This window comes from Elephas maximus, chromosome X (genome assembly GCF_024166365.1).
Source record: "Elephas maximus indicus isolate mEleMax1 chromosome X, mEleMax1 primary haplotype, whole genome shotgun sequence".
In the NCBI taxonomy this organism is placed as follows: domain Eukaryota; kingdom Metazoa; phylum Chordata; class Mammalia; order Proboscidea; family Elephantidae; genus Elephas; species Elephas maximus.
In genome coordinates, this window is record NC_064846.1 from 56,884,458 (window position 1) to 56,900,117 (window position 15,660).

Here is a 15,660-nt window from a genome sequence, read left to right on the forward strand (position 1 = left end):
ACCTTTGTTTACAGCTCTTCTGTTTTATAAGTCACAATGCAACGAACATCCTTAGGCATATTTATGATTCTTGCCTTAGAATTATTTCCTAGAAAGGAGGTTCCCAGACCAAGGGGTATGAACCAATTTCAGGCTTGTGACACATTTCTAAATTGCTCTAGAAAAAAGCTACACCAATTTATACCCCCCACATCAGTGTATGAGAGTGCCAGTTTCCCAGCACACTTGCCAACATTAAATATTATTATTTTAAATGATCTTTGCCAATTTTATAAGGGAAAATGGCATCCTGAGAATTATTTTGCATTTCCTTAATTACTAGAGATGCTTAATCTTTTTTTCCCACATTTTTATGAACTATCTCTTTCTTCCTCTTTTGAGATTCACTTCTTTACAGATTAACCTCTTTCTTCTTATTCCTCCACTGACCTGATGCCTGATGGATGCTTCACAAAGCAAAAATAAAATAAAATAAACCCAAGAGTCAAAAAAATTCAGACCTTCTAACCCCAATGCAGACAGAAAAGGAATAAGCTTATTCTGTTCCTGCTATTTTCAGATTTTGCTGCTGACTGTGACCTCAAGTCACTTCACCTCTCTAGGACTTAATTTGCTAATCTGGAAAGTATTAAAACTCAACTAGATTGTGTTTAAGGGTTGCCAAGCACCAAAATGCTATCATTCTCTGTATAGCATGCTTTTGAAGCTACTGTTTTACCTAATCTTCAGTGCAACCTTGTAAGGCTATCCCAGCAAGAATTATGATCCTACACCAAAAAAGATCAGATTTACTGGTCTGACAGAGACTGGAGGAAACCCCAGGACTGTGGCCTCCGGACACCCTGCTAACTCAGAACTGGAGCCACTCTCCAAGTCCACCTTTCAGCCAAAGGTTGGACAAGTCTATAAAACAAACAATAATACACGTGAGGAATGTGCTTCATAGTTCAATCAAGTAAATGAGGCCAAATGGGCAACACCTGCCCAAACGCAAAAGCAAGAAAGCAGGAAGGGGCAGGAAAACTGGATGAATGGACACGAGGAACCTGAGGTGGAAAAGGGGAGAGTGCTGACACGTTGCAGAGATTGCAACCAATGTCACAAAGCACTTCGTGTATACATTTTTGAATGAGTAATTTGTGCTGTAAACTTTCACCTAAAGCACAAAAAAAAAAAAAGAAAAGAAATATGATCTCATTTTACAGGTGAAGATGCTGAGAAACAATTGAACACAGGCCTCCTGATTCCTGGGTCAGGGCTCTTTATTCCACATGTAGATTCTTCTGTCTCTCTATTTATCAGCATCCTGTCTCAAAATACCACCTGGGCATAAGGAGTCTCCTCCTAGTCTGCCTTTTAATTTTACAGAGGCTGTAAGGAATTGAAGATGAATCAGACTTGATCCCTAACCAGTCAAGTGTAAGAAATAAGTCAGATAAACAAACAAACAAAAAAGTATAATTTAAGGGAGAAAGTGATTGATACCCAGTGTGAGATGCACACATCATGCTAGGAGACATCACAGAGGAGGAAGTGTTCACTTCCGGTAGGAGGAAGTTAACATGTGTTCATGGAAGAGATGCTTTCGAGCTGAGTTTGAGAAAGAAGATTCAGACATGTGAAGTAGCATGGAGGATGCCTGTGCTCTCCCCCAGGAATTCTACTAGACACCAAAGCTGTGTCTTTTTGCCACTAGGAATATTCTTTTCCTGGTCCTCAAAGTTATACCCAGGCCCTCCAGGAGGAGTTAGCAGGAAGACATCTTTCCTCTTGGGCAGAGATAAAAGCTTTAAAAGTACTTGGGAAATACCAGGATTCCAGCATCAAAGCTAGATTGTTGGCTCAGGAGGGACAAGGTCCAAGCCTGATATTTATTTATATCCCACATATTTTTAACACAGTGCTAGGCACAGGGCAGACGCTCAGTGAATTATTCCTGATTTGACTTGTAGGTAAAGAAAGAAAGGTCTTGGATATACAGATTCACTTGCATTTGTGTGAAATGATGTATGCACAACGGTAGCATTTGAAGCAAAGCTTGAAGTGGCAAAAAAAAATGCAAACAATCTAAATGTCCATTAGTAGGGGGTTGTTTAAATAAATAATGGGGGGGTCAATACAATGGAATTCTGTACAGCCATAAAAAAAATACAGAACTCTTTAGGTACTAATATGGAACAATCTTGTAAGATATTTTAAGAAAATAACAATAAAAAAACCCAAGATGTTTAGTCTACATTTATGTTTTTGAAAAGGAAAATATGGGCTTATATACACAATAAAATATCTTTGGAAGTATACAAAACTTGTTAACATTGGCTGCCTTTGCAGAAGGGAACTAATTGCCTAATAGAGAAGAGTGGGAGAATTCCCTCTAGTCCTTCGGGATTTTTTCCCCTTTTTATAAAATGAGAACATAATTTACTCACAAAAATCCCCCCCCCCAAAATATATGTAAGGTATACTGAGTTATTATAAAGTAAACCCTCATATAATCACCATCCAGGTTGAGAAAGAGAATGATTACTCACACCTCCAAAAGCCCCAGGTTACCAGATAAGGGATATACTTTTTGCTGAATATAATTTTGTACCTTTTGAATTTTGAACCATGTGAATATAACCAAAAAAACCCCAAACCCAGTGCCGTCAAGTCGATTCTGACTCATAGCGACCCTATAGTACAGAGTAGAACTGCCCCATAGAGTTTCCAAGGAGCGCCTGGTGGATTCGAACTGCTGACCTCTTGGTTAGCAGCCGTAGCACTTAACCACTATGCAACCAAGGTTTCCCATGTGAATATATCACCTAATAAAAAAAAATCAAACAGTTATTTCTTCCCTCCACCCCCATTCTCCACCAAAATGCCATGGAGGTCTTTAAGGGTGATGGTTGAACATGATGAACTAAACTGTGCATGTGAAGATCATTGTGGCAGCTTTTCCACAGACAAATAATAAGTGTTAAGACTTACTGTATTCCAGGTTTTATATATGTTAGGTAAGTACTTTGTACATTAACTCAGGCAGTTGTGTCCCATAATACATGTTCTTCACCATTACACTACTCTGCCTCTGTAAATTCTAGAACCCAGGCTGTAAGGCATTGTACTCATCGATCCCTAGCAAGTGGAGGTTTTTTACTTGGGCTACTAGGCAAAGATAGAAGCAGTTAGGAAACGACAAGATACAAACCCTGTGGAGCACTTAGACGATCATTCTAGGGCATCCGAGAGGCAAAATTCCAGTCAACTCTTAGTTTGAGCTCAGAACTTTCCCAGTGCCTTGTTGTTGTTGTTAGTTGCCTCCAAATCGATTCCAACTCACGGTAGACCCATGTTTGCAGAATAGAACTGCACCACAGGGTTTTCAAGGCTGTGACCTTTCAGAAGCAGATAGCCAGGTCTGTCTTCCAAGGCACCTCTGGATGGGTTTGAATCGCCAACCTTTTGGCTAGCAGTCAAGCACTTAACTGTTTACATCATTCAGGAACTCCCCCCTAGAGCTTAGAGATCAATAATTTTTTTTCCATTTTAAATACTTTTTAAAAATTTTTATCGTGGTTTAGGTAAAAGTTTACAGAACAAATTAGTTTCCCGTTGATAGTTTATACATAAAGTGTTCCATGACATCGGTTGCATTCCCCAAAATGTGTCAGCACTCTCCCCATTTCTGCCCTGGGCTCGTTTCCTATCGTTCAATAAATGTTTTTTAAATGAATGAATACGCTCTTCCTACCTGAAAACCAGAGAAGTCTAGGAACCTATCCTACAGAAATACTTGCAGAATTGGACAAGAATTTTCACCGCGGCATTGTCTGCAAGAGCAAAAATCTGCAATCTATTCAAACGTCCATCAATAGGGGACAGTTAAGTGGACTACGTCAGAGAGGCAGCATGGCATGATCATTTAAGACACAGGCTCTGAGCCAGGACGCTTGGGTTTGCATCCTGGCTCTGGCACTTATCAGCACAGATATGGATAAGCTCTCTAACCTTGCTGTGCATCAGTTCGTACATCTGTAAAACAGGGATAACAAAAAGACCAACTTAGCAGCATTATGGCAAGGAGTTAAGTCATAGTTTCTGGCATTTAGTGACTACTCAGACGTTATCCATTATTGTGGACACTCACACAATGGATTACTATGTAAGCAGATTAACAGAATGAGTTGGATCTCTGTGCACTGATTTGAACAGATGTCAAAGATACGTATCTTAGGTAAAAGAAAACAAATGTCCGATTAGTATGTCTAATAGAATCCCAATTTTGTAAAAACATTTTAAAAAATCTACGTGTGTTTATGCACAGAAGGACAGCCTGGAAGGGTGCCCACCAAACTGTTTGTCACCATTACTTCTGGGGAATTGTATGAAAGGGGGTCCTCCTTTTACTTTTGTTCTGGATTTTTTTTTTTTTTTTTGGTCTGTGTGTGTGGTGTATGTTCCTGTGTGTGGTAATATATATGTAACAAGACATTTGCCATTTCAACAATCTTCACATAAACGATTAAGTGACATTAATTGTGTTCTTCAGGTTGTTCAACCATCACCCGTATCCGTTCCCAAATTATACTGTCGGCTTAACAGAAGCTCAGTGTCCCCTGAGCATTGAGTCTTCCTATATTGGATTTTTTTTTCCGCTACAAGCATTTGTGATTCTTAAGGGGCAAAGTCAAGAAATAGGGAAGCTTTCTGATTAGTCCAAATGACTAAGGGACCACAAGTACTACAGCCTCCGCCAGACTGAGTCCAGCACAACTAGATGGTGCCTGGCTACCACCACCAACTGCTCTGACAGGGGTCACAATAGAGGGTCCTGGACAGAGCTTGAGACAAATGTAGAACAAAATTCTAACTCACAAAAAACGACTGGACATACTGGCCTGACAGAGACTGGAGAAATCCTCAGAGTATGGCCCCTGGACACCCTTTCAGCTCAGTAATGAAGTCACTCCTGAGGTTCACCCTTCAGCCAAAGATTAGACAGGCCCATAAAACAAAACGAGACTAAAGAGGCATACCAGCCCAGGGGCAAGGACAAGAAGGCAGGAGGGGACAGGAAAGCTGGTAATGGGGAACCCAAGGTCAAGTAGGGGAGAGTGTTGACATGTCGTGGGGTTGGCAACCAATGTCACAAAACAATATGTATATTAATTGTTTAATGAGAAACTAATTTGCTCTATAAAACTTCAACTAAAATACAATAAAAAAAAGAAAGAAATAGGAAAGCTTTCTAAGATCTTGAGAGGTTCAGGAAAGAACAGAGCAATGGGAAAAAGACGTCCTTTCTTGGGCTACAGATTCCTCTCCTGAGTCCAAAGTGACATACGGCCTGACTGCCCACGTTCTCACAGCTCTGATTTCTGCCTGGCAGCATGGGAGTCAGAGAGGAGGCACACATGTCCTTGGTACCGAACCTTGTTATGAGTGCTTAAAACAATCCCTGCCATGTCGCCAAAAACCAAGGTTCTGCTTCAGATGTACCCCACTTAATGAATAGCGACCCAGATTGTCAGAGCTGGAAGGGACCTGAGAGATCACCTAGATCAGCCCCCTCATTGACAAATGATAACAATGAAATGTGTTCCTGACAAGGTAGCACCCAAGCAGTTTTGAGAAATAAAATTTGGTTTCCACTGAAAAAACCAGAGCCAATGAATGTAATAAATCTGAAACGTTCATACACTGATGGTGGGAGAAGATGCTGGTAAATCACTGTGGAGAGTCAGTGGATACTATCTCTCACAGGTGGAAGTGCTCACAGCCTGTCATGGAACAATTCCACCTGAGATATATACTCAATAGAAATAGTCACATCAGAAGATCTACACAAGAACAACCACAGTAGCTCTAATTGTGATAGCCAAAAAAAAAAAAAAAAAAAATTGGCCTAACTGTCCATGAACAGCAATGGATAAATAAATCGTAGTATACTCATTAAATGAAATGCTATACAATAGCAAAAACAGTGAACTAGAGACATATTACTCAAGGATGAATTTCACAAATATACCACTGAATAGAAAAAAGCAAGTTGCAGAAGAATATATACAATATACCATTGATATAACCTTTAAAAAAATACAATAGTATATGTTGTTTATAGACGCATATGTGGAAAAAGTATAAATAAATACATGGGAATAATAAACATCAAAACCAGAATAGTGGTTACTTCAGAAAGAGGGAGGGAGCTTTAATCATGAAAGGGGGTTTTGACTCTACTGGTGATGTTTATTTTTTTAAGCTAGGCAGTGGGTACCCTGATATTCACTGTATTATTTTTTATACAATTTTGGATGTACAAAACACTTCATAACGTTCTTTAAAAGAAAGAAACAAATCCCATGCTGAAAAAAAATGGGTAATTTTCAGCTATAACAAAAGACTAAAAGAAGTATATTAAATCCAAATGCTGCACTCAAAATTCAAGGATTATCCCTTAAACCTACTTCATTTTCCTGGGCCTAGTTTCAGGGGAAGGAGCCTGCTAGAGCAGCAGCAGTCAGGTGCAAAGAGCTGGGAACCAGGTGATAAGTGTTCTGCTCTCTCAGACGCTCATCAGCTAGGAGAATAATTTGATTAACCACTCAGGTTTTTTTTTCTTCCATATTTAAAAATGTGGTATCGGACTACATTAACTTACAAGTTTCTCTCATGTGACCATTTCTTCCAGCTCTTTCTTCCTTGTTTATTTATTTATTTATTTATTGAGCTGCACTTCCCAGAACTGTGTCTGCAAGATGCTAAAGTGTTTTCCATGTAGAAAAGTGTTCCCTGGTCAAATCAGTTTGGGATAAACTGAGTTGAGCAAAATTAAATATTTATTTCCAGCAGTGCTTCTCAGAGACTTTCATATACTTACATTGTGACCAACTCTCCAAGAGGAGAATTCAGTTATGAAGCATTTCCAAAAAATTACTGGACTGCAGAATTATCCCACCCTCGCTCCCACTCCTTATTTTTGAAAACAGAATCTATTAGCACTCTCCTCAGAACAGTGTTCCGTGGAACATCAGGTTGGTAAAGTCTGTCCTAGGAGGATTGATTTCACTTGCTGTTTTAGTTGTTGATGTGTTTGGAATCCTTTGTAAGAGGGCATGCCCACTTCATAGTATAATTTCCAAAGAGTGGGTTTTCTTTAAGTGAGTGTCCCTGATAAGTTTAGAAGGCTATCTTCTCAGGCTTCATTAGTGAGAGCCCATCCTATCTGACAGTGTGGCCGATTCAACATCAGAAACTTCTGAGCATCTCTGGTTAGCAGTGCTGTATCCCGGATGTGCTTTCTGCATCTGGCTCTGGGCTTTGGCTAAGTCAGCTGCTTCAAGCCATGCTCCTCTCCCTTAGGTGATTGCAGGGCTGAAGGGTGCTCTGCCCCAGAGCTCAGAGCTGCTTAGCTAGGGCTGAATGCCTGGGGGTGTAAGTCTCATAGGAAAAGGAGCTCTTCTCCTGTTCCTTCACTCCCCACAATAGTTTGCAGGAAGGAGGACTACAGGGCAGAGGCCTGGCCACCCGGGCCACCCAGGGACCCTGGCCACCCAGGGACAGGACACCACATTTCCAGCATTGCCTTTTCAGGGAGATAGCCTTAGGAGGCCTTGAGATTCTCTGGAACCATCTCCCCACCCAAATCCTAGAGGGAAAATCTCCCGAGGATTGTGGCTCCCTCAGGGCCTTTTAAAGATGATGTATCTTTAATCTAGAACCAAGGATTCCTCTGGAAAAGTCAGGAGCTAAGGTGAACTACACATAGAGCTTTTTAAAGGCTTTTGTTCTTTTGAACAATAAAAAGCAAACATAAGAGAAAAGTGTGTTCTTTTCCAGGCAGCATGCACCATGCTGTCAATGAAAGCAGGCGGCTGCTGCTGATGACGTCCCTCCTTCTCTACCCCACCCCAGCCCCCGCCCCAGCCCAGCCACCTGCTTAGACCCAACACTCCTAAAGCCTGGCTCTACCTGCCTACCAAGGGAAAGAAAAACCTCACTGCCCATTCAGGCTCAGGCCCCCTTACCAGGCTGGGGTGCTTGGGCCTGATGCTGGGGAGCGTAAGGAGAATAGAAGGAAATGAGATGTATGACTCCAAAACAGGTAAGCCCTATTTAAATCACTCCAAGCACTCCTCTCAAGAGTGGAGAGATGCTCGCTGATTACAGGGGGTAGAAAGGAAACCAGGGGGAAAGTCAACAGGAAAAAGGAACTGAGCCAGGAGGTAAATGCCAAAGATTAGGATGAGCCCTTCATCCCAGCTCTTATGTCAGAGCCCGGTTTACTTGAGGGAGAGCTCTTGTGTCCTATCTGCTGACCAGAATACCCATTTGTTCAGGGGACCTGCTCCAAGGTCCCACATTTCTTCTCTCCTCCCTTTTCAGCCAATGTTTTCCACTTACCTCCCCTTCTCTCCCTCCAGAAAATCCCTTGGACAAAAACCATACCATTGAGAACAAAAATAAATATATACATACCCCCCTCCCTTCAAAGAAGCAAACCGCGGACCTTCCTCTTCCTCATTTTTAGAGCACAGTTTCCCAAACTGGTTTAAGTTTCTATTCCCGGGCATCTTTTTTTCTTTAGGAATGCAAGTGTTGGCTACTTCATTGTGGGCATTTTTTAGTGCAAGTTTTCCCCTAAAGGCACATGCAGGCAGGCAGATAGGCACACACATATATACTCACACAGTACCACAGTACCTCTGGAGCTTCCCCTCCCTCAGTTACCTCCCTTCAGCCAGCCTAACAAGGGTGAGACTTGGAAATCATTTCTCTGTGGCCTACCTTCTGATTCCGTCAGGTCTGAGAAGCAAGCGGCAGCTGGAAGCTGGCAGGCCAGGGCTGGGCTGCCTCTGTGAATCAGCAAAGAAGTCCCTGAGACAGGGATGCCGACAGCTGCTGTATGCACACTCTCCCTCTGTCTCTCCCACCTCCCTGCCCTTCTTCTCCTTCTCCTCCTCCTCCTCCTCCCTTCACGGAGCTGCTCTGTGTTGCTATGCAATCATATCACCAAGACTAACAGCATCATTCCGGACCTCAGCCAAAGATACCCTTGACTGGGCAAATACAGAAAGAGCAAGGACAGTTTTGTAAAACTACCAGAGCCTCGGCAGCTCTGGGAGATTTCATTAGAAGCAGAGGAGAAAAGCGGAAGAGCCTGAGAGGCAGAGGGGGAGAGGCTTCCACTGGGGAGGAGGAGACAAAAGAGCCCCGGAGATCAATGTAAGCTGCTGAGCGAGAAGCCTGGGCCCCAACTTACACAGACCTAGCCCAGAGCCAAAGCCAACTTCAGAGCCAGCAGCTGGCAGGGGTCCCTCCGTAGCCAGTCCAGGATTTAGTTTCTGTGTTGGGGGTTGAAACACTCTGCTCTAGAATTGTCATTGGTGCCCAAGGTACAGTCTTGGGTCCAGGGCGGTCTGCCAGGTAAACCTCAAGTTTCGTCTTCACCCCACGTTAGATCTACATGTAGAAAAAGCCTCAAACACGTGAGGTAAGCAAAATGCACCTTGAATGACTTAAGACGGCTCCTCTGTGCCTCTCCACAATGGCTACCCCAGTCATCCTCCCTCTTTTTGTCCATACCAGCCTTTACTCTTCGAACTGTCACCCTGTTGAAAAGAAGAAGATATGAGGTCCAATCATCCCAAGAGATATGGGAGGGGCCACTAAGGGGATGGGAGCATCATAGCCCTTTACAGAGTGCCCAGCACATAGGTTACTTAATAAATATTTGTTGAATGAATGAATCGAACCAATGGATGGATGGGTGAATAGCCCCCATGCCCCCTATACAAACACACTAGTTCTCAAAACCCTAGAAGCTCCAGGCCAGAGCAAAGGATACGAGAAGCGTCCTTCCTTCCTTCCTCCCTCCATTTCGTGAGAGTGGAGTGTGTGTGAGAGAGAAACAGATTGGTTTGGGGTTAGTTGCTTTCCTTCACTGACTGGTCTCTAAAAACTCTATAAGCTCTAATAGCACTGGAATTTAGAACTGAAAATACTGGCCTAAAGTTATTACAGTTATTATTATGGAAAACTATTATTATGAAAAACCACAGCTAGGAAATAACCAGTGTGTATGGTCCCTGGGTAGCGCAGTTTGTATTCAACTACTGACCTAAAGTTTGGTGGTTCAAAACTACCCAATGGTACCACACAAGAAAGGCCTGGTAATCTTCTGTAAAGATTACAGCCAAGGAAACCCTATGGAGGAGTTCTACTCTGTAACACATGGGGTCACTATGAATCAGACTCGACTCCATGGCAGTGAGTTTGGTTGTCTTTTTTTTTATGCTACGTATATGTGTGTGTGTTTGAAATAAAAATTTAAAAACTTAAGCTAGTGATTTCAGTAAAACTTTAGAGATGTCTGATCTCCTGTTCAAAACAAGCAAACAAAATCGGAGCCAAATGGCTTCCCCTCCCAGCCAAGCTAGGCTTTCAGAGCTTCATGAGTGGCCCCTCCTGCCTGGCCAAAGCAGTACCAGCCAGGCCTACAAGCAGACCCAGAAAGGGCCTTTGATTTCTGAAGGGACTTTTGGAAGTACATCCAGCTTCTCAATACACACACCCTCAACAGAGCATTTCTTAGCCACCCAGCTTAGCTCAGACCTCGGCCCCAGTCCTAGCCCTGGCAGCTTGCACGATGTACCAACACCATCCAGACCCAGGACCCTGGGAGTCCTTTACAACTGACTTGGAATGATTTGGGGGGAGGGGGACTTGGCTAGGAGAAATACCAGAGGGAACATTCTGAGAAATTGTTTGGGCTGGCACAGACACAGAACTACTGCAACAGACACGCACCAAACACAGGGGAACTGACTCACCGCTCACCCCAGCACCAGCTCACCAGCATGCCTCGAAACATCACACCCTAGGCCTAGGAGGAGGAGGAAGGAGAGTGAACAGAATGGTGTGTTCCCCACTTTGACTGCAGTTGGATTTGTCCACATCAAAAGGAGCACTTTGAATAATCTACTTTTCTTTTTCTGGAAACCCTGGTTAAGAGCTACGGCTGCTAACCAAAAGGTCAGCAGTTCGAATCCACTACGTGCTCCTTGGAAACCCGATGGGGTAGTTCTACTCTGTCCTATAGGGTCACTATGAGTCAGAATCGACTCGATGGCAACAGGTTTCGTTTTCGGATTTTTTTTTTCTTTTTCTAGTTTAAGAGAAAGCATTCAGGCCGTAGATCCAGAAATACAGTACCAGCCTCCATCAAAATAAACCCACAGAGTTTGTTCTGAGGGGTACAACAAAAGGTCTCCTGTACCCAAACATCTCTCTCCCATAGGCCCTATCATAGTGGAATAAAACCTCTCCCCCTTCTTCCTTTGGTTAAGGCATGAAGGACCTCTGTGAAAATGACAATATTACCTATGAGAGAGAAAACATTAAGCCATTATCAGCTAGTAATGCCTTAGATTTAATTAGGATATTAGATTATAATAATAATGGCTAACATTATTGAGCATTTTACTACAGGCTAGGGTCGCCAGGAGTTGGAATCAACTTGATGGCAATGGGTTCTATTTTCTTTTGTTTCAGGCAATATTTAAAAGGAGCCCTGGTAGTGCAACGGTTAAGCACTCAGCTGTTAACTGAAAGGTTGGCGGTTCGAACCCACCCAGTGGCTCCACAGGAGGAAGACCTGGTGATCTGCTCCTGTAAAGATTACCTGTTAAACCCGTTGCCGTTGAGCCGATCCCGACAGTCCAGAAAACCCTGTGGGGCAGTTCTGCTCTGTCATGTGGGGTTGCTATGAGTCGAAATCAACTCTATGGCACCTAACAACAGGTACTATTTAAAGTGCTTTGCCCTCATTACTAGCTCATTTTATCCTCATGGCAACTTCAAAATAGCTTCTATTACTACCCATTTTATAGATAAGGACACTAACATAGTGAGGTTAAGTGACTTGCCCAAGGTCACACAGTTAGTAAGCTATGGAGCTAAAACTTAAACCTAGATCTCTCTGGGCAACACCCATGTGATTAACCACCTTACTAAATTGCCTCCATTCACCTACCAGTGGTCTGATCAGATGTTAGGCCTAGATAGGTCATTGAGACAAGTGTGACTCGGGAAGAAGAAATCTCTGGATAGTTTTTCTATCCTTTGTTCCTTTTCTCAAGCCAATATCCTCTACTCAAATTGTTTCCCTTTCCTTTAGAAAGTCAGAAATACAAGGGACCTTAGAGGTCAGACTTTTGTTTCCAAGAAGGAGTCCCAAGTGAGTTGTTGTTAGTTGCCATTGAATCAGCTCTGACTCATGGTGGACTGATGTATAAACCCAGTGCCATCGAGTCGATTCCGACTCATAGTGACCCTGTAGGCAGAAGGAAATGTTGCCTGATCCTGTGCCATCTCCATGATCATTCGTATGCTCGAGTCCCTTGTTGTAGCTATTGCGTCAATCCATTTCATTGATGGTTTCCCTCATTTTTACCAAACATGATACTCTTTTCTGGCCAGTGGTCTTTCCTAATCTCGTGTTCAAAGTAAGCAAGCGGAAGTCTCGCCATCCTCACTTCAAAGGACCATTCTGGTTTTATTTCTTCTAAGACTGATTTGTTCATTCTTCTGGCAGTCCATGGTACCCTCAATATTTTTGTGCCAACACAACAGTTCGAATGTATCAGATTGGGCGATAAATTGGAGGAACATGTTAGGCACGTAGGAGGCCCGATGCTGAGTAGGCTGAATTTTGTCATCGGAGTTGGTCAGGAATAATGCAAAGCTATGAGAGCCTAAGCGTTGAAGAAGTAGCATTGTTTCAGTCAATTCTCTGAGCACCCTCTGTTGCTTTTGACGAACATCTCAAAACATGGTAGTCATCTTACACACGGTTACCTCCCATTTTCTTCTGCTGTTCTTCAAGCTTCTGGTAAACCAGACCCAGCAGTCAGGATGTTGTATAATGAAATACTGTGTTCTATTTATGTTTTCAAATATATTCCATTGAGACCAAAACCCTTCAAACTACTGTCAAAGTGGTACAGTGGAAGGAACCCTGGATTAGGAGTCAGAAGACAAAGGTTCTAGTCCCAATTTTGTCACCAAATTGTTAACCTTTTTGAGCCTCGGTTTTTTCTTCACCTGAAGGGGGATAATATCTGCCCTGTTCACTTCACATGATTAGGTTGAGAATCAAACAGGATAATGGATGGGAATGTATATTGAAATTATAAAGTTCTTTTTTTTATATAAAATGTAAGGGAGCCCTGGTGGCTCAGTGGTTAAGTGTTTGGCTGAGAACTAAAAGGTCGGCAGTTCAGATCCACCAAGCACTCCTTGGAAACTCTATGGGGCAGTTCTACTCTGTCCTACAGGGTCACTATGAGTAGGAACTGACTCAACAACAATGGGTGTACAAAGGTAAGAGATTATTATTTTCATTTGTTCAAGGCCCTGGTGGTTTCCCTATCTGCAGATGACATAAATACCCAGAGTAGACTATAACAGCTAAGAAAGCAGTGCCAGGAATGTAATTAGCTCCCCATTTCCAAGATAGATCAAACACCATAGCTCTTTAACTAGACATACCAACAAGGCAGTCGAGACTCCCATTCACCGTGGTTCATATCCTCAACCCTCCCAACCTTCTTCCAACCCAGACGGCTACAAATATGCACATACCCTAGCAACCTTCACATATAAGCTTTCAGGATAAGATATACAACTTAAGGAGACCTACTGGTTTTCTAGGCTAAAGAGAACTGCTACTGATTTATACTTCCCTTTTTTTTTAGGGTGAGGTTGCTGAGGCAAGGTCGGCATTTCTTGTTTGTAGCTTGCATTTAGAGGGGAAGGGAATGGACATTTTTTTGAGATCATGCTCTGTGCCGAATACAAAGTAAGGCACTTTACATCTGTTACCACCTGTAATGCTCACAACAAGCTAGGTAAGGATAATTATTCCCAACTCTGTAGACAAGGAGACTGAAGTTCAGAGATGTTACAAGTCCAAGTTCATAAGGTAAATAAGAAATGGAAGCTGGGATTCAAGCCCACATTCATATGGCCCCAAGCTGGTGTTCCTTCTACTGATCTCCCACTTCCAGGCAGGGCCTCAATATTAAAAAGAGGACGTATCCTAGAGCTTTGTGGACTTTTTTTTTTCGGTTGTTGTTGTTGTTAACTGCCATCGAATCAGCCTCTGACTATGGAAACCCCACACACAATAGAAAGAAACGCTACCCAGTCCCATGCCATCCCCATGATCACCTACAGCTCGAATCATTGGGATCCATAGGGTTTTCGTTGGTTGATTTTCAGAAGTCAATCCTCAGGCCTTTCTTCTTAGTCTTAGTCGTACCACTTGATAATTTTTGGTGCACTAAAAATCACATACTGGCATTAACTTCTGGCAAGTACCCTGGCCACCAACTGGTAAATACCCTTTTCAGAAGATGCATTTATTTATTTTGTTGTTGTTGAGAATATACACAGCAATACATACACCAATTCAATAGTTTCTACATGTACAATTCAGTGACATTGATTACATTCTTTGAGTTGTGCAACTATTCTCACCCCTCTTTTCTGAGTTGTTCTTCCCCCATTAACATAAATTCAGTGACCCCTAAAGCTCCTATCTAAGCTTTCAAGTTGCTGTTGACAATTTGATCCCATATAGATAGTTTTAAAAGAGCATAATGCTCAAGGCAGGCATATTTTAATAGTTAAACTAAACTACTGTTTGGTTTTAAGAAAACTTCAGGAGATATTTTTGGTTTAGGTTTTAAAGATTATTTCAGGGCAGTAGTTTCAGGGGTTCATCCAATCTTCATTGCTCCAGTCTGGAGTCCATGGAAATTTGAAATTCTGTTCTACGTTTTCCCCCTTTTGGTCAGGATTCTTCTATAGAATCTTTGATCAAAATATTCAGTAATGGTAGCTGGGAACCATTCCGTTCTTCTGGTCTCACAGCAAAGGAGGCAGTTGTTTATATAGCAATTACGAACACATTCCCTATCCTCTTGTTTATGGAGGCAATTACCAACACATTGCATATTCTCCTCCTGTTCCTGACTTTCTTTCAGGGATGCATTTAAACCCTGAAATGGTTTTGGAATCTAAAGCCTGGCCCTAAAAGACAAGAGCTGTCTATCTTTTGCATCTAGCTGTGAGCTCTATATATCTCAAAAAGGAAAGACAAGATATTTGCCTGGCAGAGGCAAAGCAACAATTTCAAGGTGAGAATTGGTCAGCGATAAAAGGATGCCTCATAAAGTGTTGCCTGGGCAATAAGCAATTAAACACAGAACTACCCCACTTGCCCACAGAGGGCCCCTCCTAAGGTTCGGCTCTTAAATTCAATCTTGTAGAGGTGGACAAGGAGCCCTGGTGGTGCAATGGTTAAGTGCTCAGCTGCTAACTGAAAGGTTGGCAGTTCGAACCTGCCCAGCGGATCCTCAGAGAAAGACTAGGTGATCTGCTCCCATAAAGATTACAGCCTAAGAAACTCTATGGGGCAGTTCTACTCTGTCACGTGGGATCACTATGAGTCAGAACTGACTTGATAGCACCTAACAACAACAACAACAGGAGTGGATAGAGTCAGAGGTATCTACTTAACATGATTTGAAGAGAAATGAAATGCTATCACTAATCAAAATTACTTCTCCCACTGGCCCTGCTACACTGCCTACAATTCCTCATTAATCA

The 15,660-nt window shown here is 42.5% G+C and overlaps 1 protein-coding gene across 5 annotated transcripts in view; it reads right to left on the reverse strand.

Moving 5' to 3' along the window:
- DRP2 (dystrophin related protein 2) overlaps positions 1–9,110 on the reverse strand; it is a 46,914-nt gene extending 37,804 nt beyond the window's left edge. For all 5 annotated transcript variants that reach the window (XM_049872729.1, XM_049872732.1, XM_049872733.1 and 2 more), the window contains exon 1: positions 8,773–9,110. The gene's annotated coding sequence lies outside the window, so the exon portion shown is untranslated. The remainder of the gene's footprint in view (positions 1–8,772) is intronic.
- Between the last annotated feature and the right edge of the window lie 6,550 nt (positions 9,111–15,660).